This window comes from Ovis canadensis, chromosome 10 (assembly GCF_042477335.2).
Source record: "Ovis canadensis isolate MfBH-ARS-UI-01 breed Bighorn chromosome 10, ARS-UI_OviCan_v2, whole genome shotgun sequence".
In the NCBI taxonomy this organism is placed as follows: domain Eukaryota; kingdom Metazoa; phylum Chordata; class Mammalia; order Artiodactyla; family Bovidae; genus Ovis; species Ovis canadensis.
This window is the reverse complement of record NC_091254.1, coordinates 34,281,517-34,306,074: the sequence shown is the minus strand read 5'-3', so window position 1 is coordinate 34,306,074 and position 24,558 is coordinate 34,281,517. Positions and strand designations below refer to the sequence as shown.

Genomic DNA, 24,558 nt, shown 5'->3' with positions numbered 1-24,558 from the left:
GCCTCCAACCATCTGCACAGTCTCATTCCCCAGCCTAGCACAGACAGACCTCAGGACCCAGCTCCCAGCCAGGAGCTGTAAGAAAAGACATATCCTAAGTTGCCTCTCCTGATGTCCAACAAGATTTAGGACATTTATGATTTCCAAGGGCTGAACTGTATGTAGTCTGGCACTTTTAAACCTTATTTTCCCAATAAATTGTTTTATTGAGTGATAAGAAATAGAATTGACATCCCTGCCAGGTGTAATGGAAATTCTTGGAACTATACATCACTAGGAACTAAACTAAACCTCTTGTTCCCTAAGAAGGGTTGAACTGAAGAGTTCATATAAACAATAGCCTCATAATGAGTAATTTTCACTAGAGAGCTATTATCCCAAGTTGTATCTCAGTGAAGGACAGATATTCAGACTGAATACCTGGCAAACACAGTGGTGAAGAGCAAGCTCTGCCCCTACACTCAAAGGGCCAAAAAACAGACTGGGAGTGGGATGGGCTTTCACTTGCCTCAGCTTATTCTGCCAGAAGGACCCCTGGCTTCCACTTCCTTGGCTGCTAAAATGAAGCAAAATGTCAGAATATATGCAGTGAGCCTCTGACAATGGTCTAAGCCTGGCTGCCTGTTAGAATCAACTGGGGAGTATTAAAAATATATATACCAGTGCCTGGGAGATAATTTTCAAAGCTTCCCTCTAACATTCAGCCAGGACAAAGAGCCACCAGGTTAGGGGAATCTGAAGACCTGTTAACACTGAGACCCAAGCTGCTCCATGGAGATCTCCTCGATCCAAGGTGGGTATTTGTCACAGGCTTTGCACACCCTGTCCAGGGTGCCTGTCACTCACCATAGTCATATCTACTTTTTTTCTTCAAGAAAGGTTAATGCACAGATTAATTATAAAATTGTAACGACAAAATAATAAAAATATCCCATGTTCAATGTAGAGAATTTGGAAAATAAAATGTGAATTAAAATATAAAACCCCAAATTCCACCAAATAGATATAAATGCCTTTAATGTTTAGAAATCTTTGTTTTTTTCCTACAAATAATAGCATACATATTCATTTTGTTTAAAACACATTGGACAAACATATGGTTATATGTGTTTAGTTGCTTCAGTCGTGTCTGACCTTTTGTGACCCCATGGACTGTAGCCCTTCAGGCTCCTCTGTCCATGGGATACTGCCAGCAAGAATACTGGAATGGGATGCCATTTCCTTCAGAGCCTCTTCCCAACCCAGGGATCAAACCTGAGTCTCTTGTGTCTCCTGCATTGCAGACGGATTCTTTACTGCTGAGCCTCCGGGAAAGTCCACACGGTTACATTTTGTTGTTGTTGTTCAGTTGCCCAGTCGTGTCCGACTCTTTGCAACCCCATGACTGCAGCACACCTGGCTTCCCTGTCCCTCATCATCTCCTGGAGTTTGCCCATGTTCATGCTCATTGAGTTCGTGATGCCGTCCAGCCATCTCATCCTCCAACGCCCTCTTCTCCTATATGGTTATATCAGAACAGCTTATAAATATCATTAGAATTATCCCTTTCTTGAATGTTTGAAAGAAGTTAACTGTAGAACCCTATGGTTCTAAAACATTTTGGATATAAATCTTTGACATTAAATTTTTTTCATATTTGTCTATATAATATTTTTTGTCTTTTAGAGTCAATCTTGATAATTCATAACTTTCTAAGAAAACAATATATTGGAAATTTCCATTTCTTGGCACAGAGTTTAATGTTGTTGTTGTTTAGTCACTAAGTCGTGTCCAACTCTTTGTGACCCCATGAACTGTAGCCCACCAGGCTCTTCTGCCCATGGGATTTTCCAGGCAAGAATACTGGAGTGGGTTGCCATTTCCTTTTCCAGGGGATCTTCTTGACCCAGGGATCAAACCCACATCTCCTCCATTGGCAGGTGAATTCTTTACCACTGAGCCACCAGGGAAGCCCAGAGTAAAATGGGAGTATTTCCTGATATCTCTTGCTATGTTATTCTCAAACAGGAGTAGGGCAGGTAGCAATTGGGGAATAGTGGATCATAATCTCCTAGGGGCATCTTTAGAGCACGTGCCCCAACATTCTGCCAAACGTGCCCAGTGAACCCTACTGCCACCACTCTTTGCCCTTGCCATTGTTGAGAACCAATGAGGTGAATAACTAGCGAGAATAACTAGTGAGAGGTACAGATTACACGCACGAATGGCATGAAGTCATAAAAAAAAAAAAAAAAACAGTGCTGAGAACCACCATGGGGCACTCTTGCTCCAGACCTCCTTTTTTAGTGGAAGAGCCTGAAACACCGTTGGAACAGCAACACTGTCATCTGGTTTGCCCAATAAGAAGCATGACGTGAAGTAACACACTTTATTTATGTAGTTACTTGGGGCTAACACTACCTACATTCAGTGTGGAGTACACCATCCAAACTCATAAATTCTACACATGTTCCTGCTATAAACAATTGGGCTTCACAATTAGATCCAATTACTTTTCACTTCCAAGAACTCAATCACTTCTGTCATAAGATGTTCATTACATCTGAATTTTTATTTTTGCTTTTTGGCAATTTACAATCCTTCTTAACATTGGCCCTGAGGAAGACATGGAGAGCTTCCAGACCTGTAAAAAGACTTAGTCGTCTTTCTGGACAACTTGATGAAGATGTATGCTCAATACACAGTGGTAATCCAAAATAAAAAAAGGCAGTAGAAGCAAAAGGATTTGGAAAAAATATAGGATGTATTATTATTCTATTTCATAAGTCATCCATAACTTATTTTTATCATTTAGGGCCATCTTCTCCCAAAAGGGACAAAAAATCCACAGAAGAGCAATAAAAAAAAAAAGCAAGGCAGGGTGAGGATTTTCTCATACAGAGGAATAGAAAAGCCTGGAACTTTGTTTTTGGAAAAGGAAGAGTAATTAGAGAAATGTGAAATAATGTGTAAGGGGGAAGAAAGTAAGTAAAACATGAATGAATAAACAAATGAATGACTGGCTTGCTATGTAAATTAACCAATTCTCTTTCATCAAAACCTACATAGCCACAATTGTAACAATAATTCAAAAGTGTTAACCCAATTTTTACTGACTGATTAAGAGCACTTATTTAAATTGAATTAAAGGCAATGATTTTTTTATATAAAATCACATAAACTCCAGGTCTTAAAAGACTAGCAAAACAGATTGATTTCTGATTTTTTCCTAAACTAGCTAATTTAAATGTTATCAGCTATACTTTAATAAATTATGCAAATAGATCAAATTGTTCAAGTAAAATATAGCCCTATATGAACAAAGGACTGGAATGAAAATGTCATTTTCTTTGAAGACTCAACCAAGCACATAAAGTGAAACTTGAAAATCATACAATGAAAAAAGAACCTTAACACTTCCTAGGAAACACTAAGGATGATTAACTCTCTACTTAGAACAACTGAAGGATGAAAGCTTTGGCACATTTATGAGAGCTAGGAAGAGCAGAATCACATAGACGGAGTACACACAGCACTGTGCATAACGCACCTTTCCTTATTTTAACACTCCGCATGCCCTATAAACAAGCTGAAAACAAACTACACGTGTTACAGACACAATGATTTGCAAAATTAGGACAGCTTTAATAGAAATGCACCAACAGGCAACCATCCTCACCTTTTTTCTTTAAAAGCAAGCAGAACACTTCTTGGGGAAAAACAAAACAAAACATTATGAGGCCTTAGGTTCACCACCTAGTTCTGCAGAACTACAAAAAGCCAGAGGCCATGGAAAAGCCTGACTTCACTGAATACTGATTCTGGAAATGTCATCTATGTCCCACAATGCTAGGCCCTTTTTATAGAAAAGCTGTAGTCACAACCTCCCTTACCTGAATATACAGATTCAACTGTACAAAGCTTCCAGAAAAGCAGTTTGACAATGTGTTTCAAAAGCCTTAAAAGCATTAATACAATTGCAGGAGAAATTTCACCTCCAGGAATACAGTCTAGAGAAGCAAACCAGAGACTCCACATGCACAGGAATGCTCACTGCATGGAATGTTTTCAAACTTGAACTTGCAGTTTTCAGAGAATTGTAGATTCACATGCAGCTAACTGTATGAAGAAATACAGAGAGATCCTTTGTCCCCTTTCCCCAGTTTTCCCTAATGATAACATCTTACGAAACAATGATACAAAATCAAAATTAGGATAATGACATTGATAAAGTCGAGATACTGAACATTTCCATCCCAAGGATCTCCCACGTTGCCCTTTTATACTCACATCCACTTCCTTCCTATTCTCTCCCATCTCCTCTTTAACCTCCGGTAATCAGTTATATGTTTTCTATTTCTATAATGTTGTCATTTCAAGACTGTTGGGTCAGTGGACCCTTACAGTATGAAATCTGGGAGACTGGCTTTTTACATTCAGCATAATTTCCTGAAGATTCATCCAAGTTGCATGCCTCAAACATTCATTCTTTTTTTATTGCTGAGGAGTAGTCCCTGATGTAGATGTGCACCCACTGAAACATACACGGGTTTTTTTCCCAGCTTGAGATTGTTATAAATAAAGCTGCTATGAGCATTTGTATACAGGCTTTTTGTGAAATAAGTTTTTATTTCTCTGGGAGGAATACCCAAGCATTTAACTGCTGGGTCACATGGTATTTGCATGTTTATTTTTTTAAGAAGCTGCCAAAATGTTTTCAGTGTGCTTGTACTATTATACATTCCCACCAGCAATGTATGAGTAAACCACTGTATTATTTTAAACACTGAAAACAGTAAACCACTTCAATTTCTAGTGGCAAAAACAAGTAATCCTATAGCCTCAGGATGGACTAATATTAGGGCATTTAAAATAGTATTTAATACATCTTTATGGGAAGAAAATACCATTTAATGCTAAGCTTAAAAATTCAAATATAAGTAGGAATAAATATAACTATATAAATGTATGTTGTATTTATATGTGTACGTACACACCGACACAAATACACACACATACATACACATGCAGAACTGGAAAACTAGCCAAAACATAACTCTCAGAAACATAAAAGTTTATATTCTTGACACTTATGTTTTGAATTTTCTAGACTTACTATGTACACTTTTATAATTTAAAAATGTTTATTAATCAATTAAATTATGATTTTCCCACCAAGTCAGTATCTCTTCCTTAAAATGATCTGTATGAATGTACCATTACTTATCCATTCAATGCCTTCATTATACACATTGATGATTTTTCCAGCTTTTTGCCACTTCAAACAATTCTATAATAAGAATCCTTGAAGAATATGTCGTCTTATATTCTAATGACTTCATTTCTGTAGGAGAGAGTCATAAAGGCAGGACCAATAGTTTTGACTTTAATCTGCCAGATCACTTTCCAAGAAGACATTTCACATTTCCAAGAGCAATTTATGAGGGCTACTTCCCCACATTCTTTTTGCTTCTAGATGTTATGAGTGCTTTACACTATTGCCAGTATAGTACAAAATGACAGCTTGTTGCTACTTTGACTTGTGTTTCCCTGATGACAGGTGGTGTGTGCATCTTTCCATTTGAGTAATTATTCATCTGCTTGCCTCTCCCATCTAGCACACCTGTTCATATTCTTTGTCCAGTTTAAAACTGGGTTACTTAGTTTTTCCTTATCAATTTGTAGGATTTTAAAAAATATAATAAGTGCATGAGAACATTAACTCCTTGACTGTTACATGAATTATAAATATTTTCTCCTTACGTGATTTGTTTTCAACTTTGCCTGTTTTCTTTTCCCAAGAAAATGTTTATTTATTATATGGTTAAATTTGTCAATCTTCTTGGCTTCTAGATTTCTCAAGTTGTTTAGAAGTCTACCTCAATACACACACGCACACACCCAAAGTTATACACAGGATGTCCTAAGCGTTCTTCTAATATTTTTAATGTTATACTTTTAATTCCTTAAATTCACTTTTATTTCTATATTATCATCTTTATATATGAGACACAGTAAGCGCCTACATAAATGGGAGGATTGGGAATCATTTTGTTACGAATTTAAAAGGCTAAATTCCCATTTGAATTTAGAATTATTCCTGGACTCCCTATTATGATTTATCTATCTATTCTTGTTTTAATGTCACACAATTTTGATTAAGTAGCTTTATCATAAATTTTAATGTCTGATAAGGCAATTTTCAAAATTGGCTTACTGTTTCAAGTACACATTCTTCTACATGAACTTTAAAATCAGTTATATCCATGATACATTAAATAAAAAAAGGTCAAGCTGCTAAACAGCCTAAACAGTATAATCTTATGTCCTAAAAAAGAATAGAAAATGCTGGGGGTGGAGGAATGGAGTTCAGTGTGTGTTTTCTTAACTTCGTGTGAGTATAAAGAAAAATCTAGAAATGGAGCACAAACCAAGCTGTCAATATCAGTTCCTCTAGAAGGACGGAATTAGGAGTAGATACGGATTTTGCAACTCCATTGTTCTGTTACTTTGTGGTTTGGCTTATTATAGGAATGCTAGTTTCAAATAAAAACCCAATTAAATATTTTAAATAAATAAATGTAATTAAATTATTAGACCTGGAAGAGACCTGAGAATCTATCTCTGCCAGCTCCTACCGAAACAGGAATCTCTTTGGCAACATGTCTGCCAGATAGTCTTGTATACTGTTTGAAAACATCCAGAGACAGAATTCTCTTAATTTTGCTCCACTGCCCACTTTATCACTGGAGAGCCGTAACTGTTGGAAGGTTCTTTCTTACATTTATTTAAAATATGTCAGAGGAGAACATAGGCAAAACATTCTCTGACATAAATCACAGCAGGATCCTCTACGATCCACCTCCCAGAATACTGGAAATAAAAGCAAAAATACACAAACGGGATCTAATTAAAGTTAAAAGCTTCTTCACAACAAAGGAAACTATAAGCAAGGTGAAAAGACAGCCTTTGGAATGGGAGAAAATAATAGCAAATGAAGCAACTGACAAACAACTAATCTCAAAAATATACAAGCAACTTATGCAGCTCAATTCCAGAAAAATAAATGACCCAATCAAAAAATGGGCCAAAGAACTAAATAGACATTTCTCCAAAGAAGACATACGGATGGCTAACAAACACATGAAAAGATGCTCAACATCACTCATTATCAGAGAAATGCAAATCAAGACCACAATGAGGTACCATTTCACACCAGTCAGAAAGGCTGCGATCCAAAAGTCTACAAGCAATAAACGCTGGAGAGGGTGTGGAGAAAAGGGAACCCTTACACTGTTGGTGGGATTGCAAACTAGTACAGCCACTATGGAGAACAGTGCAGAGTTTCCTTTAAAAACTGCAAATAGAACTGCCTTATGACCCAGCAATCCCACTACTGGGCATACACACTGAGGAAACCAGAATAGAAAGAGACACGTGTACCCCAATGTTCATCGCAGCACTGTTTATAATAGCCAGGACATGGAAGCAACCTAGATGCCCATCAGGTTGTCCAGACGAATGGAAAAGAAAGCTGTGGTACATATACACAATGGAGTATTACTCAGCCATGAAAAAGAATACATTTGAATCAGTTCTAATGAGTTGGATGAAACTGGAGCCTATTATACAGAGTGAAGTAAGCCAGAAAGAAAAACACTGATACAGTATACTAACACATATATATGGAATTTAGAAAGATGGTAATGATAACCCTATATGCGAGACAGCAAAAGAGACACAGATGTAAAGAACAGACTTTTGGACTCTGTGGGAGAGGGCGAGGGTGGGATGATTTGGGAGAATGGCATTGAAACATGTATACCATCATGTAAGAAACAAATTGCTAGTCTAGGTTCGATACAGGATACAGGATGCTTGGGGCTGGTGCACTGGGATGACCCAGAGAGATGATATGGGGAGGGTGGTGGGAGGGGGGTTCAGGGTTGTGAACTCATGTACACCTGTGGTGGATTCATGTCAATGTACGGCAAAACCAATACAGTATTGTAAAGCAAAAAAATAAAATTAAAAATAAGTAAATAAATAAATAATAAAATAAAATATGTCAGCCTCTAATATCCACTCAGATCCTGGGATCTGTTTTCTGGAGCAATACAGTATGAAGAGAATTTTTTCTTTGGTCCCCTTAAGCATTTAATTGCTTCACAACCAGCTATGTTAATCCTTCACCTATACTATTATCCTTGTTAGTGGTGGTGTTAAACACATTTTAAAAGTGTATCATGTATTAAGCACTGTGTAATTAAGCATTTTACATGGATTTACTTATTTAATTCTCACAATAACCTAATGATGTGGTTAGTGTTACTATCCTCATTTTATAGAAGAAGAAGGTATACCACAGAGGTTAACTTACTGTCTTACTTTATTTAGTTAGGAAATGATAGCACCAGGACTCAAAGCTATGTTTGGCTAGCTCCAAAAACTATATTCTAACCACAACACCGTGCTTAACCGTCCCCATAATAATATCATGGGGTTTTTATTTCAATGTAGACAATGCTGCAATGAACATCTTTCACTGTGTCTCCTTTGCACACGTGTCAGGAGCAAAAACCTACCTCACAGATGTATACTTTCAGTGCTATAAGATCTTCCAAACTTGGCCTCTACAAAGTAACTGACCAATTTATACTCTTGATCTTAACTTTCTACAGCTGAATGCATGTGTTCATGCTCAGTCACTTCAGTTGTGTCCTACTGTTTGTGACCCCATGGACTGTAGCCCACCAGGCTCCTCTGTCCATGGGATTCTCCAGGTAAGAATAATGGAGTGGCTTGCCATTTCCTTCTCCACTGTAGCTGAATAAAGGCCCCAAACGCATCCTGATCCTCATCCCAAGAACCCATGAATGTTACCTTTATGGCAAAAGGGACCTTACAAAAGTATTTAACATACAAGGAGGTAGAGGAAGATTTGACTACAGAAATTAAAGGAAAAAAAAAAAACAGCAATGTAATGACAGAAGCAGAGAGAGAAAGATGATGTGATAGGAGGAAGAGATCACAGCCAGGGAAGGCAGGCAACTTTTAAAAACTAGAAAAGATAGGGAAATAGTTCCCCTAAATTGTCCAGAAAGAACTGGATCTGACAACACCTTGGTTTTAGTCCCTTAGCGTTTCTGGCCCTTGGAAATACAAGAAAATAAATTTGTGTTGATTTAGCCTACCAAGTTTGCAGCAATTTGTCATAGCAGCCACAGGAAACTGATATCGTTTTTAAGACCATTTTTTAAAAATTCTGAATGTACTGAATTTTATTTATTCCTTTTTTTGTACATCCAATGAGATAGATTTTTATCTTTTTCACTTTCTTAAGAGTTTGAATTACATTGATGGGCTTTTTAATATCAAATAATTGTTATATTTTGAGGAAAAATTATACCTAGTCGTGATGTATTTTTTTATTTTTTAACCATTTATCATTTATTTATTATTATTTTTTTTTACTTTACAATATTGCATTGAAAATATGGGCTCCCTCGGTGGCTCAGTGGTACAGAATCCACCTGACAATGCAGGAAACATGGATTCGAACCCTGATCTGGAATGATCCCTTGGAGAAGGAAATGGCAACCCACTCTTGTATTCTTGCCTGGAAATCCCCATGGACAGAGGAGCCTGCCATGCTGTAATCCATGGGGTTGCAAAAGAGTCAGACACAAGTTAGCAATTGGATAACAGCAATTTTTAAAATATACTGTGGAGTTCACTTTGGTGTTCTTGCTTTATTTTTTTGTCTATATAAAAGTATCTTCTCATTTTCTCCTTTTTACTTTTCAGTCTGATGGGGAGAAAGATACATAATGATAGAATAATGGAATAAAACTATTTCTTTAGCAGACTATAGAAGGAACATCAAGAGTGGAGAGACAAATAACCATGCAAGGCACATACTTCCTGTTTGGCCAAAATTTCTGATCCTTCTATGTCCTTGGTCCTTTACAAAATTGACTCCATCAGTCACATTCCATCCAGGCAATCTCCTCATTTCAGGCTGCCTTATCTGTCTTCCTTCAGGGACCTGGAGCACATGGTTAATTGATCAAAAGGGTCTTCTCCTCCATCTAAGAGCCTTCATCTTCAGCTTGCTTTTTTTCCCCCCAGTTCCTAGAACTGAGCACCTTCCCTCATCAATCTTCTTAAATAAAGGTGGCTTTTACTTATCTAATCCCAAATAAACATATTCTCAACTCATCCTTCCAAATAAAGCAGCCCTCTCTGTTCACTGCCCACACACACACACAGACTTCAAAACTGTAAAAATCCAAGCTATGCCATTAGTTTACAGGACTGTACATTTATATAGATAGCAGTCTTGAAACTGAAGTGAAGTCACTCTGTCGTGTCCGACTCTTTGCGACCCCATGGACTGTGGCCGACCAGGCTCCTCTGTCCATGGGATTCTGAGTAGTTGTTAATTGTTTTAAGTTGGGCTTTTTGTTGCTATTCTTGTTACCATTGTTACCACATTTTCCTGACTCGCATTTCATCCTCCACAAAAATGACTCCAAGCCTCAATTCTCCCCAGTCCTACCCTTACTCAGGCTACTATCAGAAAATCAACATGCATGGTAGCTGAACTCATAATACCGCCACTATTTTTCTCTTCCCCAAGACCAGAGCTTTTTCTTTCTTTAGCTTATTATCTACAACAAAAATCCTGTGTCCTCCAGGACTAGTGTTTTCAAAGTTATACTATAACTTATACAAGAAACAAAACCCCTCTGGAGACAATTTGGCATCATGTGTAAAATTATCCATTTGAACTATTTATAAGAATTTATCCTAAGGAAATAGTTGGAAAGAGCTAAACACAAAAGATGTCCATGCCAGTATTGTTTGTAAATTGAAAAGACTAAAAACAGCTTACATCAATAAAGGAATGACTAAATAAATTTCAACATGCATGTGTAATGGAATACTATACAGTCATTAAAATTGATGAAACAGACAAGTATTGAATATCAGTGTCCACAACATGAATAAATGTCCAGGACATATTATTGATTAAAAAGGAAAGCTGCAGAGAGCCATGTATATTATGATTCAATTTATGTAGAAATTTTGCATATGTGGTTATCTATATACTTACATGAAGAGAAATTAAACACATTCAGCAGAATCTTAACTTAGATGGTTATCTCTGAGTGGTGAGATGTGGAGTGGTTTTTGCTTTCTATCTCTTTCATGTATTTGTTTATGTATTTGTATATGTGTATACATAAGGTCTCAGTTGATAATGGGCAGCATTTAGTGAAAATATTTTGACAACCAAAACCTTTATCAAATGCCACTGTCTCTAAAGCATCGGACTGGCCATAAGAGGTGAAATTTGTCTAACTGGACATGGATAAAGCCCCTAAGACTTACAGACAGATATACTGTTGGAAAACCTCTATTTTTTTATGCAAAATTTTTGTGTTTTTCCAAGGTCCAGCTGGATGTGGTTTTCATATGATCCCTCCAGAAGTAAACAGACAAGGTTTAGTAATTGTGTCAAAGCATGTCATCTGTTAACTCACAAATGTTGACATTGACAACTGACAGGTAGGAACGTTTATAAGAATTATAGGCATCTCTGAGTGTATATTTACTGAACCTTTAAGAAATTAAACTTAGAATTTGTACCATGTGCAATGTTAAATAAGCTGTTTCAAACTTAATATGGTAGATAAACATGTTTATAAGAATTGTATTCATTTCTGAGACATTTCTTTTTAACCCAGTCAAAGAAATTTTGTGGGTTTTGGTGTATGTATTTGTTTAATCAAAGATTTAAAAGTTTTAAGTATAAAAATGGCTGAACTATGTGAAGGAATCCATGGATGAAATGCTAGTGAAACATTGGAGAAGAGATTCAATAAATACCAGGACTAAAGCAAAATTCTAGGATGATAAAGACAGAGAAAGGACATTTAAGAAAGAGAAAAACTTGGAAAGGAGTAGAGGGAAAAAAACATAAAAATAATCTAAGAAGAGTACCACATGCAAATCATTAAGTTGGAGCCATACTTCAAAGAAAATATATAGGTTAAAATAGCACAAGGCAATGCAGACATTGTCAAGTAAAGTTAAACACAGGATAAATACTATCATATTTTGTTAAATCATATTTTGCTAATAGCTATTAGCCGATAGACTAGGGTACATTATGTCAGGCATGGCTAGTGTACAACAATGTGAGGTGATCACATGCTACTACTTATCAATTTGAGGCTATAAATCACTTCCCCTCTGTTAGTAAATTTTTACACCAATTCAGCGGACATGGCAGTGTCTTCCAGAGTACTAAGAGAGTGGGACGGAGGCACAGACCCAGTTACATAGCATGCTAATAGCAAGCCTGGAAGAAGACCAAAATCATAGCCCATGAACTTCATTCCTACTTTTGGATTCACTTCACCAAACCATACCCTTGAGATGTTAGATTGATTGTCCCTGCGTGGAGTTGCCAACTTTTAACTGTTACTTTTATTCATGCAATCCTGCTGTGCTGCAGAAACTCGAGTTAGAAATGGTCCCTGGCTTTGCCTATTAGCCCACAGAAGAAATTGAGTGCTGTAAACTACTCCCCTAAAGTCCCTTGGACTGCAAGGAGATCCAACAAGTCCATCCTAAAGGAAATCAGACCTGAATATTCATTGGAAGGACTGATGCTGAAGCTGCAACTCTAATACTTTGGCCACCTGATGCGAAGAACTGACTCATTGGAAAAGACCCTGATGCTGAGAAAGACTGAAGGCAGGAGGAGAAGGGGATGACAGAAGATGAGATGGTTGGATGGCATCACTGACATGATGGACATGAGTTTGAGTAGGCTCCGGGAGTTCATGATCGACAGGGAAGCCTGGCATGCTGCAGTCCATGGGGTCACAAAGAGTCGGACACGACTGATGACTGAACTGAACTGAACTGAACTACTACCTTCATCCATTTCTTGATTTGATTTATTCAGGCTCTTTGAGAGACTCACACACCTGTCTCTATGCCTAGAAAGTCAGTCTGATGACCCGAGTCGTGGGAGGGAGGAACCTTGACACTCACAGCCATTCCGTCCTCTTGTGCCAGTCCACCTTATCATCTCCCAAGGAGACTTTTGAGTTGACTCTGTCAAAAGGAAATGCTCCAATAGGAAATGAATGCATGGAAATATCCCTTACAAGACTTTGACTTTTTAAATAAATTTTGCATGTCATTCAAGAGCTAGCGGAATAACAACAAAGTATACCAATCAGCTAAGTCTAAACTTCAGACTAAATGTACTATCTTAACTGCTGTTTGCATGGAACTGAGGAACATCACTCTATAACTGGAGAGCTGAGAAAGGTAACAATTCCCACAGACATCTGATTCAGAAGAGAAGGTGCTCTCCCTTTTAACTTCATTACATATATAATATATATATGTATATATTAATAACTTCATACACATACATATGGGCTTCCCAGGTGGCGCTAGTGGTAAAGAATCTGTCTGCCAAAGAAGGAAATACAAGAGATGCAGGTTCAATCCCTGGGTCAGGAAGACTGAGTGACTGAACACACACACCCAAGTATAGTTTCAGCAAGATTGAAAATGGATTGAGGCAATGAAGAAGACAATCATGAGCATAGGACCCATAATGAAAGTTAATATTAATACAAGGGAAATAAGGACAGCAGGAAACTTGTGTGTGAAAGATAGGAGGAAACACCTATAAAAATAAGGAGAAAGCAAAGACATAGAAAACATGGAACATGGAAACATCATAAATGTGTATGTGAGAGAGAGATTTGGAGACACAGACCCAGTGAATGAGATGCATAAGAGAGTGAGCTTGATCTGCAAAGGCAACTTTTTCCTAGAGGTTTATCTGAGTGAAGCAATGAAGCAATTTTCCAGCCCTACTCCTGGAGATCAGGAGCTGGACTTGAGAACAGGTCTGGAAACTGAGAGGACAGATTATACCAGTGTAAATACACCAGCTAAACTAACAAACTAGAGACTGGGGGGTGGGAGGAAAGTCTCAGAGGGATCAGGGCACACATGGAGCAGAGGAAATTCCCTCAGGTCACGGCACAGTGGACTTCATGGTGACTGACCTTAGATCTGAAGAAGACAGATGACCTGAGCTTCCAATTAGGCCATTTTCTTCTCAACTGACTGTGGACACACTTGGCTTGAATGCATGCTTAGCCCAGATATTTCCCTGTTGCTGGTAGTTTTAAGTTTTGGCTCTACATAAGGAAATGATTGGGAGACACAGTGGTTCTATCAATTTGGGCAGCTAGACCATATTGACCTGGTAATCTTAAGGGCCCAAACCACATAAACTGCTCCCTGACACCCTCCGGGTATTTGCTCCACACTCAATCACATTTCTGAATTGTTCTGACAATGAATGGGGCCATGACAGTGTCTGGTGATGACACACAACCTCACAGTGCCAGAGGATGGTTTGAAGAACAAATTCAAGCTGTAGCCATATCCAGCCAAGCGCATAAAGCAAAGAGCAGTACTTGATAAGAAGCTCAAGAGCAGCCTGAGACAATTCATTATCCAAGAGGATATGAAAGAGGGAAAAGAAACAGAGAACTTTTCTCAGCAGATTCTTCTGTTACCCACTTCACTATCTTCTCAACAGTTACCACAAATTTTTAATTCATAGCTGTGTTTCCTTAAAATATTCCTTATGAGACTTGTGAATTTGCTTTGAATTTAAATTGCTTGCTGTTCCTCCTCATTGGCTTATGTACCTGGGTTTTGCTGTCCTTTGTTGCATGTCTTTCTTACCTGAGTAGTTCACTGCCTCCAGAGGACTTTGCCATTTGCTCCTCTCATGGGCAACTTGTTTAAAAAAATATATAGCAACCAATACTAAGCCCCAAGTTCAATGTGAGATAGTAGCATTATTAATACTTTGTATTTCTTCATTTGATTTGGCTTCTGGTCTTCATTTCAACTGTGTGATTTTCCATTTATAATCCAAATATTTGTACATATTTTATATATAAGAGAGTTCCAGAAAAACATCTACTTCTGCTTTATTGACTATGGCTAAGCCTTTGACTGTGTGGATCACAACAAACTGTGGGAAATTCTGAAAGAGATGGGAATACCAGACCACCTGACCTGCCTCTTGAGAAACCTATATGCAGGTCAGGAAGCAACAGTTAGAACTGGACATGGAACAACAGATTGGTTCCAAATAGGAAAAGGAGTACATCAAGGCTGTATATTGTCACCCTACTTATTTAACTTCTATGCAGAGTACATCATGAGAAACACTGGGCTGGAAGAAGCACAAGCTGGAATCAAGATTGCCAGGAGAAATATCAATAACCTCAGATATGCAGATGACACCACCCTTACGGCATAAAGTGAAGACGAACTAAGGAGCCTCTTGAGCAAAGTGAAAGAGAAAAGTGAAAAAGTTGGCTTAAAACTCAACATTCAGAAAATTAAGATCATGGCATCTGGTCCCATCACTTCATGGCAAATAGATGGGGAAACAGTGGAAACAGTGTCAGACTTAATTTTGGGGGGCTCCATAATCACTGCAGATGGTGATTGCAGCCATGAAATTAGAAGACACTTACTTCTTGGAAGAAAAGTTATGACCAACCTAGACAGCATATTAAAGAGCAGAGACATTACTTTGTCAACAAAGGTCCATCTAGTCAAAGCCATGGTTTTTCCAGTAGTCATATATGGATGTGAGAGTCTGACCATACAGAAAGCTGAGTGCTGAGGGACTGATGTTTTTGAACTGTGGTGCTGGAGAAGACTCTTGGGAGTCCCTTAGATTGCAAGAGATCCAACCAGTCCATTCTAAAGAAAATCAGTCCCAAATATTCATTGGAAGGGCCACCTGATGCGAAGAACTGACTCATTTGAAAAGACCCTGATGCTGGGAAAGATTGAAGGCAGGAGGAGAAGGGGACAGAAGATGAGATGGTTGGATGGCATCACTGACTCAATGGACATGAGTTTGAGTAAACTCTGGGAGTTGGTGATGGACAGGGAGGCCTGGCATGCTGTGGTTCATGGAGTCACAGAGAGTCAGACATGACTGAGCAACTAAACTGAAACATATATATATATATATATATATATATATATATATATATATACTCACACACACACATATATATGTGTAGACAGTAATGTATGTCCTTATGAAGATGAGAGTTATTTATAAGACTTTCTCAGTCGTTTTGTAAGTTCTTTCAGAAGGAAACTCTTAAATGAATTTTCCAGTCTTTTGTGAAGTCAGGCAACAATTCCAACATTAGGCAATCCTCTAGAATTCTAGCACCTGCAATAAGAGTGCCATGTCTCCCCAGTTGGGCCTTCAACTGTTTTGATTCCTAAAAATTGTCATTTCAGCCAAAGAAATTTAAGTACAATTTAAATTTTTCAAGCAACATAATTTGTTGTTCAGTTGCTAACTCACATCTGACTCTTTTTGTCCCCATGGACCGCAGCACACCAGGATTCCCTGCCCTTCACTATCTCCTGGGGTTTGGTCAAAGTCATGTGCATCGAGTCAGTGATGCCATCCAGCCATCTCATCCTCTGTCATTCCCTTCTCCTCCTGCCTTCAATCTTTCCCAGCATCAGGGTCTTTTCCAACGAGTCGGCTCTTCAAATCAGGTGGCCAAAGTTTTAGAGCTTCAGCATCAGTCTTTCCAATGAATATTCAGGACTGATTTCCTTTAGGACAGACTGGTTGGATCTCCTTGCAGTCCAAGGGACTCTCAAGAGTCTTCAACACCACAGTTCAAAAGCATCAGTTCTCCAGCACTCAGCCTTCTTTATGGTCCAACTCTCACATCAACACATAACTACTGGAAAAAGCACAGCTTTGACTATACGGATCTTTGTCAGCAACGTGATGTCTCTGCTTTTTAATACGCTGTTTAAGGTCAAAGCTTTTCTTCCAAGGAGCAAGCACCTTTTAGTTTTGTGGTTGCAGTCACTGTCTGCAGTGATTTTGGAGCCCAAGAAAACTGTTTCCACTTTTTCCCCATGTATTTACCATGAAGTGATCATACCAGATGCTATGATCTTAGTTTTTTGAATGTTGAGTTTTAAGTCAACTTTTTCACTTTTCTCTTTCACCCTCATCAAGAGGCTCTTTAGTTCCTCTTCACTTTCTGCCATTAGAGTGGTATCATCTGCATACCTGAGGTTGTTGATATTTCTCCCAGTAATCTTGATTCCAGCTTGTGACTCATCCAGCCTGGCATTTCACATGATGTACTCTGCATATAAGTTAAATAAGCAGGGTGACAGGAGTTAAGGAGTACTTTTACCAATTTTGAACCAGTCAGTTGTTCAATGAAAGGTTCTAACTGTTACTTCTTGACCTGGATACAGGTTTCTCGGGAGACAGGTAAGGTGGTCTGGTATTCCCATCTCTTTAAGAGTTTTCCACAATTTGTTGTGATCCACACAGTCAAAGGCTTTAGCATAGTCAATGAATCAGAAGTAGGTATTTTTCTGGAATTCCCTTGCTTTCTCTATGATCAAACAGATGTTGGCAATTTGATCTCTGGTTCCTCTGCCTTTTCTAAATCCAGCTTATACATCTGAAAGAGCTTGGTTCACATACTGCTATAGCATAGCTTGAAGAATTTTGAGCATTACCTTGCTAGCATGTGAGATGAGTGCAATAGTGCAGAAGTTTGAACATTCTTTGGCATTGCCCTTCTTTGGGATCTGAATGAAAACTGACCTTTTCCAGTCCTGTGGCCATTGCTGAGTTTTCCAAATTTGCTGACATATTGAGTGTAGCACTTCAACAGCATCATATTTAGGATTTGAAATAGCTCAGCTGGAATTCAATCACCTCCACTAGTTTTGTTCACAGTAATGCTTCCTAAGGCCCACTTGACTTCACACTCTAGCATGTCTGGCTCAAGGAGTGAAATTCCTGACCAATTAACTAAAGAATTTACCACAGATAATAAACAGTAAATTATTTTTCAGTAAACTGTATATAAAAAGCTCTCTTTGAAACAAACATTTTTATTAAATTAGAAGCTGCTAAAGTGAAAGAAGGAAAGGAAATTTCCCATTAACTATAATCTAACTGATTTACTCATTTCAGTAGTCTTCATAATACAGAATTGATCACTGACAAACATTATGTGGTTGAAGCAGATGACTCACAAAAGCAACCGAAGTAAACAGTCAGCTCCACCCATTAACTTCCCACAGAGTCGGGGCCTTCAATTTTCTCCTACTTTCATAATAAAGGCACTGATAATAAAAACACCAGTAATAATCAATATTATCAGTTCAGCTAACATTTATTGAGTAATTATCATATTAAGCCCTTAATTTGTACAGACATTATCTGTTTCAATGTTCACACATGTTTTATGAGAGAAATATGATTATTCTTCCCATTTTTCAGATGAGAACACTGAAGTAACAGCCCCAGGGTCCCACAGCTGTATGTGGCGGGTCCATGAATGGGAGCCTGACTTCAAAGGCAGGTTTTATCACCACATCAGTGGATTTCCAGCCTTAGAAGCCATAAAAATCACCTGGAGAACTTGTTCAAATGCCACATTCTCCAGCTCTGGATTCTGCCAGTCTGAGATAGGGCGAGGAATCCGCATCTTAAAAAGCAACCCAGGGGACTCTAATGGAAGTGGTACCCCAACCACACGTTGCTATTCTGCCTGCCTGAATGCAGAAACCAGGGACCACCTTCAAGTCATTCTCTTGACTCCTATGTCTTTAACCACAGTGGTTCATAAGCTTTGGGGGAGAGGAGGCAGATCCCAGACCATCTGAGAATCCAATGAAAACCATAGGCCTTCTCTTGATCAAAACGTACCACAAATTTTTTGCATTTATGTCTTAGGAAATTGAAGCCCATAAATCCCAGAATAAGTGCTCCTGGTGTATGCTCTCTTTCCTTTTTTTTCCCTTAGTGTCTCAACTCATTCCCATCTCTGAAATAAGGACATGCACCCTCCTGGATGCCTACTTTGCAGGCTATTATGAGAATCTCTTTTTAAAATAAATAAATAAATGTGTGTGTGTGTGTGTGTGTGTGTGTGTGTGTGTGTGTATATATAAGGATTCTGAGATTTAGAAATAGAAGCACTATATGTAAACCTCATGCTAATAACACACAGAGAAATAGGGAAAGACAGATTTGAGGAGGAAACTTAGAAACTTGAATGGAAAAGAGAAACTCAGCACAGAGGTAAGGAAACAACTAGCAAATGACCTGAGCATAATCAAACCTTGATTATTTCTATTTCAGGTCATTTCTATGCTCAGGCATAGAAAGGTCATTTGCCATCTATTGAGTACCTACTATGTGCCAGGAGGCAGTGTGGCTTGCCTTTAAAGCCTTTTCAAGCGCTCTCAACAGCTTTTTAACCATCAGATCATCTTTATTTTACAAATGAGGAAACCCAGACTCTGAGTTTACATAACTTTCCCAATACCAAATATCTAGTCAAGTTACTCAAATTCAGGTCTGTGTATGCACAAAACCCATCCAATTTCCATGATATAAAGATATGGCCAAAACCTCTTTCCAGTCAGGATACCATACACAGACCAGGCAGAGTTTCTGAGGCAAGTCCTGGAACTAGGGAGCTGATCTTCCACTTCACCTTCCTCCCAACCATCAATTTACCTTCTAGGATGATAGTCCCAACAGACTTAGTTACTATTATCAACCAGCTAGCTAGTCCTCCCAATGGAAGCAAAACAAAAGAAGGCTCTTGGTGGCAGGGCTGCCGAAGTCAGATCTGCAGCATTATAAAGGTTAACGTCTTTCTGCTTGTTCTGTGGCAAGTTTCTACTATCAAAACCCTTGGGACCAGCTGCATGAGTCATCTAGATGCTGTTCCAACTGGTAGGAAACAGCCTTTCCTTTAAATAAATTTCACTTTCAGAAAAAGCTTTAAAGCACATTACAGATAGGACCATGAAACATTTGGCTACATGTAAATCCTTCCACAGCAAAAAAAAAAAAAAAAACAACCTCCTCATGTACCAGTAATACTGAAACTAAGTCCAGGAAAGTCTTAGCTGGAAGGGACGAAGAGATATCTGGTGGAAAAGAATGTTTTACTCTCATTCTGTTTCAAACCCACAGGGTCCTTTTGAAGGATTCTCTAATAATAGGAATTAATAGCAAGAACAAAACAAAACAAGAAAGTGTTAACTGAGGTACTAAGCCCAGCAGGTAGTCTGTTCTCCTTCTCCACAAGTCGCCCTATGCTCTTCCTCTCCTACCTCAGCCCAGCCTAATGACTTTTCCTTCAGGTCGCTTTTCACGTCCTTGTTTGATGGACTAAAGCTATAACCTAAGTTTGCCTCAGCACTCACAGATATTGCAAGGAGACATTTCAGCTTGACTCCTGTCTCTTGCCCTTCACCCCCTAACTCCTGTCAATAACTCAGTCTTTTGCATCCAAAGTGACAGTTTTAAGGGCACCAGCAATGTTATATACCATCCAATGAATCTTTTTTAGTTCATTTTTTTAAAAGAGGAACTAGCTCCTTTAGCTATCCCAGGCTATTCTTGGCTGGTTATTGGAGAAAAAAAGGCAGTTGCTTTTCTTGTCAAAAATAAGCTTTTCTGATCTGGTATAGGCCTGATTCCACTATTTATTAACTAACCTCGTGACTTTCCACAAATTATCATACACCTCAGGATCTTACTTTTCTTTTTTTGCAATACTTTCCCTTAACCCTGACATAAGGGAAGGATCATTATGTCATTTTCAAAAAATCATAATAAAGGCCACAAACATAATGCTTTATTATAAGTCATTGGTATTATTTTTATATTATATGTCATGCAGAGGTTTCTGAGATACCAAGGAGCAACACCAATAACAACAGACAAGGTAATTCTAAGCTCAGGCCCTGGATAGATAAATTAGCAGCTCAACATTTTTCTGAACAAATCAGAATCTAATATGTAACAGATTCAATATTTCAATAAACTCCATAACCTTGGATTTTTAATTGCCTACCAGTTACTAGAACACAGTGGACAAACGCACAATAGCTTAGAATTCAGGAATCAAAAGTTACACAGCAATGGTTTTGCACATAATTGTCTAAAACCAAGGCAACAGGAACAGGGGAGGGCAACCCTCAACAATACTTAACGTAGAAAGCTTGATTCAGCCTTTCAGTGGTCAGGGTTCCACTGCAGAGAAAAGAACTTCATCTGGCTAGTAGAAGCAGAACTATGTTTATTTCAGTGTGCTAAATGGTTACAGGGCATCGGGAGGGCTAACGAAACAAACTCTAGGTTCTTCTAGAAACACATCCCAAGCCACATAGCGGACCCAGGCCACCCAGCTTGCTGCCTGCTGGTTGGGAAGCTGGTGTACAAACACATCCCACTGCCATGAAGAAGAGACCTCCACAAGCCCCATCATTGCTGCAGGTTCCAGGACTCCACCAGAAGACCAGGTGCACTGGCAATATGGCTGCTTCGTGACCTGCCTCTTAACATCGACTACCCTAGGGGCCAGGCCCTGGAGCCTTTACTAACAGGGCTACAGAGAAACCACAAGGTCCTCAATCATCCCAGTCAGCAGGAGAAATAACTTTGCCTTTCAAATAAGAGCATATGGCTGATTCATGTTGATGTTTGACCAAAAAAAAAAAAAATCTGTAAAGCAATTATCCTTCAATTTAAAAAATTCATTAATTAAAAAAAAAGAGAGAGAGAGCAGCTAAACTCCACCCACCACTCAGGCCAAAAGGGTTTCTGGGAAATGTAGTTGTTAGATTTTCAGCCCTTGCCCCATAGGAGGCACAGTGAAAGGAGCTTGAAACATGCTGAGTGACAACCTCTCCTGCTCCACCACATAAGTCGATGTTAAGAGACTCGTCTTCTTTGCGACCTCTTCTCTTCCCCACCCACCCACCAAGACTGCTGAGACAGATGTGGAAAAACTAGGTGATAAATGTAGTGAGGATTTGGTTGTACAAATACATGGCTCAGTGTTGGCACAGCTGTTTCCACTAGGCTGCTTAGGAGGAGAGGTTACAACTAAGTTGAGGAAGTTTTCTCTCTGTTAGCCAGCAACTGAAGAAAAGGTTTGTCCTCCTTAGCACCCTCAGGGGACACAGAATTGCTTTCCTCCCGCTGGTGGTCTGAGCTCATTATGCCACTCTATTATGTGCCCTGCCCACAAGCCAATATAGTGTAACCCGGCATTATTTTAAACCTTCTCTTCTGAATGAGGCAATCAGATTACTCATCTTAGATTCACTTAATTCTATTGGGCAGAACTTCTGGACTCACCAAAGACTCTAACAGAAAGCTGTCTATTTGTTAATAAATATCCAGCCAAACTAGCCTCTTCCTGCAGTTAGAATTGCTATAGTGTTGTTGTTTGCATATATTTTACAAGATCTTTGCTCTCTGTCTTTGCTATCTGCTGTGATTCAGCACCTTCTGTCAGGGACTCTGAATTCCAAGATCCCAACACACATTGAACAAACTCCTATTAGTTGCTATTATATGTCAAGTACAAGAGACACAGAAATAAATAAGACAGACAAGGTCCCTGACGTTGTAGAGCTTATAGTCCAGTGTGTTAGTCACTCATTTGGGTCCGACTCTATGACCCCATGGACTGCAGCCCGTCAGGCTCCTTTGTCTATGTGATTTCCCAGTCAAGAACACTGGAGTGGGTTACCATTTCTACCTCAGAGGATACTCCCAAGTCAGGGATGGGACCCAGGTCTCCTGCATTGTGTGTAGATGTTTTACCATCTGAGCCATCAGATGGGATGTTTAGCACAAAAACAATATCATTAATAGCCCTGAAATCTGAGAATTAATTGAATTCTCAAATTTTAGAATTCTCTAAAATATTCTAAATTTAGAATATTCTAAATATAACTTCTGAGAATTTATTGCTCCAAAGTTAGTCACCTTTGGACTTCTTCCCCACATGTTTGAAGAAGTTTTAGCTAAGCAATAAAATTGTTTCAGTGTTGAAATCTAAAGTGCCTTATGGAAGAACACACCAGGCAAGGTCAATATAGAAGCCAAGTGTAGTATTCCAGGTCCCAATGCTAATGCCGGAATGGTATTTCCATCCTGAGGAAGGGAGTCTGGAGCTGATACAGGTCATAACGGAAATGTGGGGCTTCTGGTCAAGGTTCTGGTGTAGATATATTGACACAATGGTGGAGAAGCTTCACGAAATTTGATCTCAATGACAATTAAATGGCCACAGGTCACATTTCAGTTATTTGCCTGGGAAATAGGGATAACGAGCAAACCAAATTAGCTTAGCCATGGTTTCCTTTACTGTCTGAATAGCACCTGCTTCCATTTAGCTAAGGGAAAAAAAAATCTTTTAAATTAAATTTCCCTTAAAATTTACATGGGTTTAGAAGGTGTTAAACAAAATAGGGGAAAGCTGTGCCAAAAAGATTTTAAAATAGTTCTCTAGAGATTTTACAAAATCCCTCAGGCCGTGAAATTCCCCTCACTCCCAGGTCAATTCCAGTTTGGTTTACATTTAAGCTGGAATTTGGGATGACATTTCATTCTAACAAAACAAGACAGACTAGACATGTTGGGCTTTCCAGGTTCCATATTGGAAAAGAAACAGCCTAATCCTTGTGAGTGGGACCTCATCCCCACCCCTTTCTACAGTCTGTATTATGAACCAGGCAGTGTTTGGTATTAGGAGTTCTGAGATGAGTAAGTTATGATCTCTGCCTTCCAGAAAAATATCCTGTACCTCACAAAAAGAGATAAAATTCTATCAAAGACACAGGATCTTATCTGAAGTGGTCATACACGAGCAGCCTATCTTGGGCATCAAGCAAGTATGGAAATATATGCCTGCATGCATACTAAGTCGCTTCAATAGTGTCTGACTCTTTGCAACCCTATGGACTGTACCCTGCCAGGCTCCTCGGTCTATGGAATTCTCCAGGCAAGAATAATGGAGTGGGTTGCCATGCCCTCCTCCAGGGGATCTTCCCAATCCAGGGATCAAACCCGCGTCTCTTGCATTTCCTGCATTGGCAGTGGGTTCTTTGCCAGTAGCACCACCTGGGAAGCCCACAGAAATAAATGAAGACCAAGCAAATGTGAAAAGCAAAGGCTATGTATTCAGAGCTTGCTATAGCAAGGCTGTCAGCACTCATTCACTGGTGTTTCAGCAGAGACTCAATGGCAGGCATAGGAGTGGGAAAGCTTGACTGTGGATTAAACGTAAGCCTCCAGTAAGCACTGGTTGGGGGCTGTTGGCCTGGGGAAGCTGGAGGTGGTTTGACTACATGTGGGGCATCCAGTATGACTGGTCAGGATGCATGCTTATCTTTCTTTAGTTGGTCCTAAGTTGGAAGTGGGGACAAAATGTAGGAAGCTGTCAGTTATTAATCAAGTCCTTGGTGCTACTGCTTAGCTTTCTGGACTGTTCACTAGAGATGGCAGTCTGGCTTCCTGCAAGCCTGACGTCTAGCAGGCTGGCTTTCTGGGTTATCTACTTAGACAAAGCACTGCTATCCTGGACTGGTCACTGCAGGTTGTGGGTCAGAGTC

At 39.0% G+C, this 24,558-nt stretch overlaps 1 protein-coding gene across 3 annotated transcripts in view; it reads right to left on the bottom strand.

Moving 5' to 3' along the window:
- The window catches only part of LOC138446509 (uncharacterized), a 412,831-nt gene that overhangs the window by 127,778 nt on the left and 260,495 nt on the right, over positions 1 to 24,558 (bottom strand). Inside the window, exon 10 of one of the 3 annotated variants that reach the window (XM_069601424.1) lies at positions 1,001 to 1,497. The exons of the other annotated variants lie outside the window; for them this stretch is intronic. The gene's annotated coding sequence lies outside the window, so the exon portion shown is untranslated. Of the gene's footprint in view, positions 1 to 1,000; positions 1,498 to 24,558 lie in introns of those variants that run through there. 3 annotated transcript variants of the gene reach the window in all.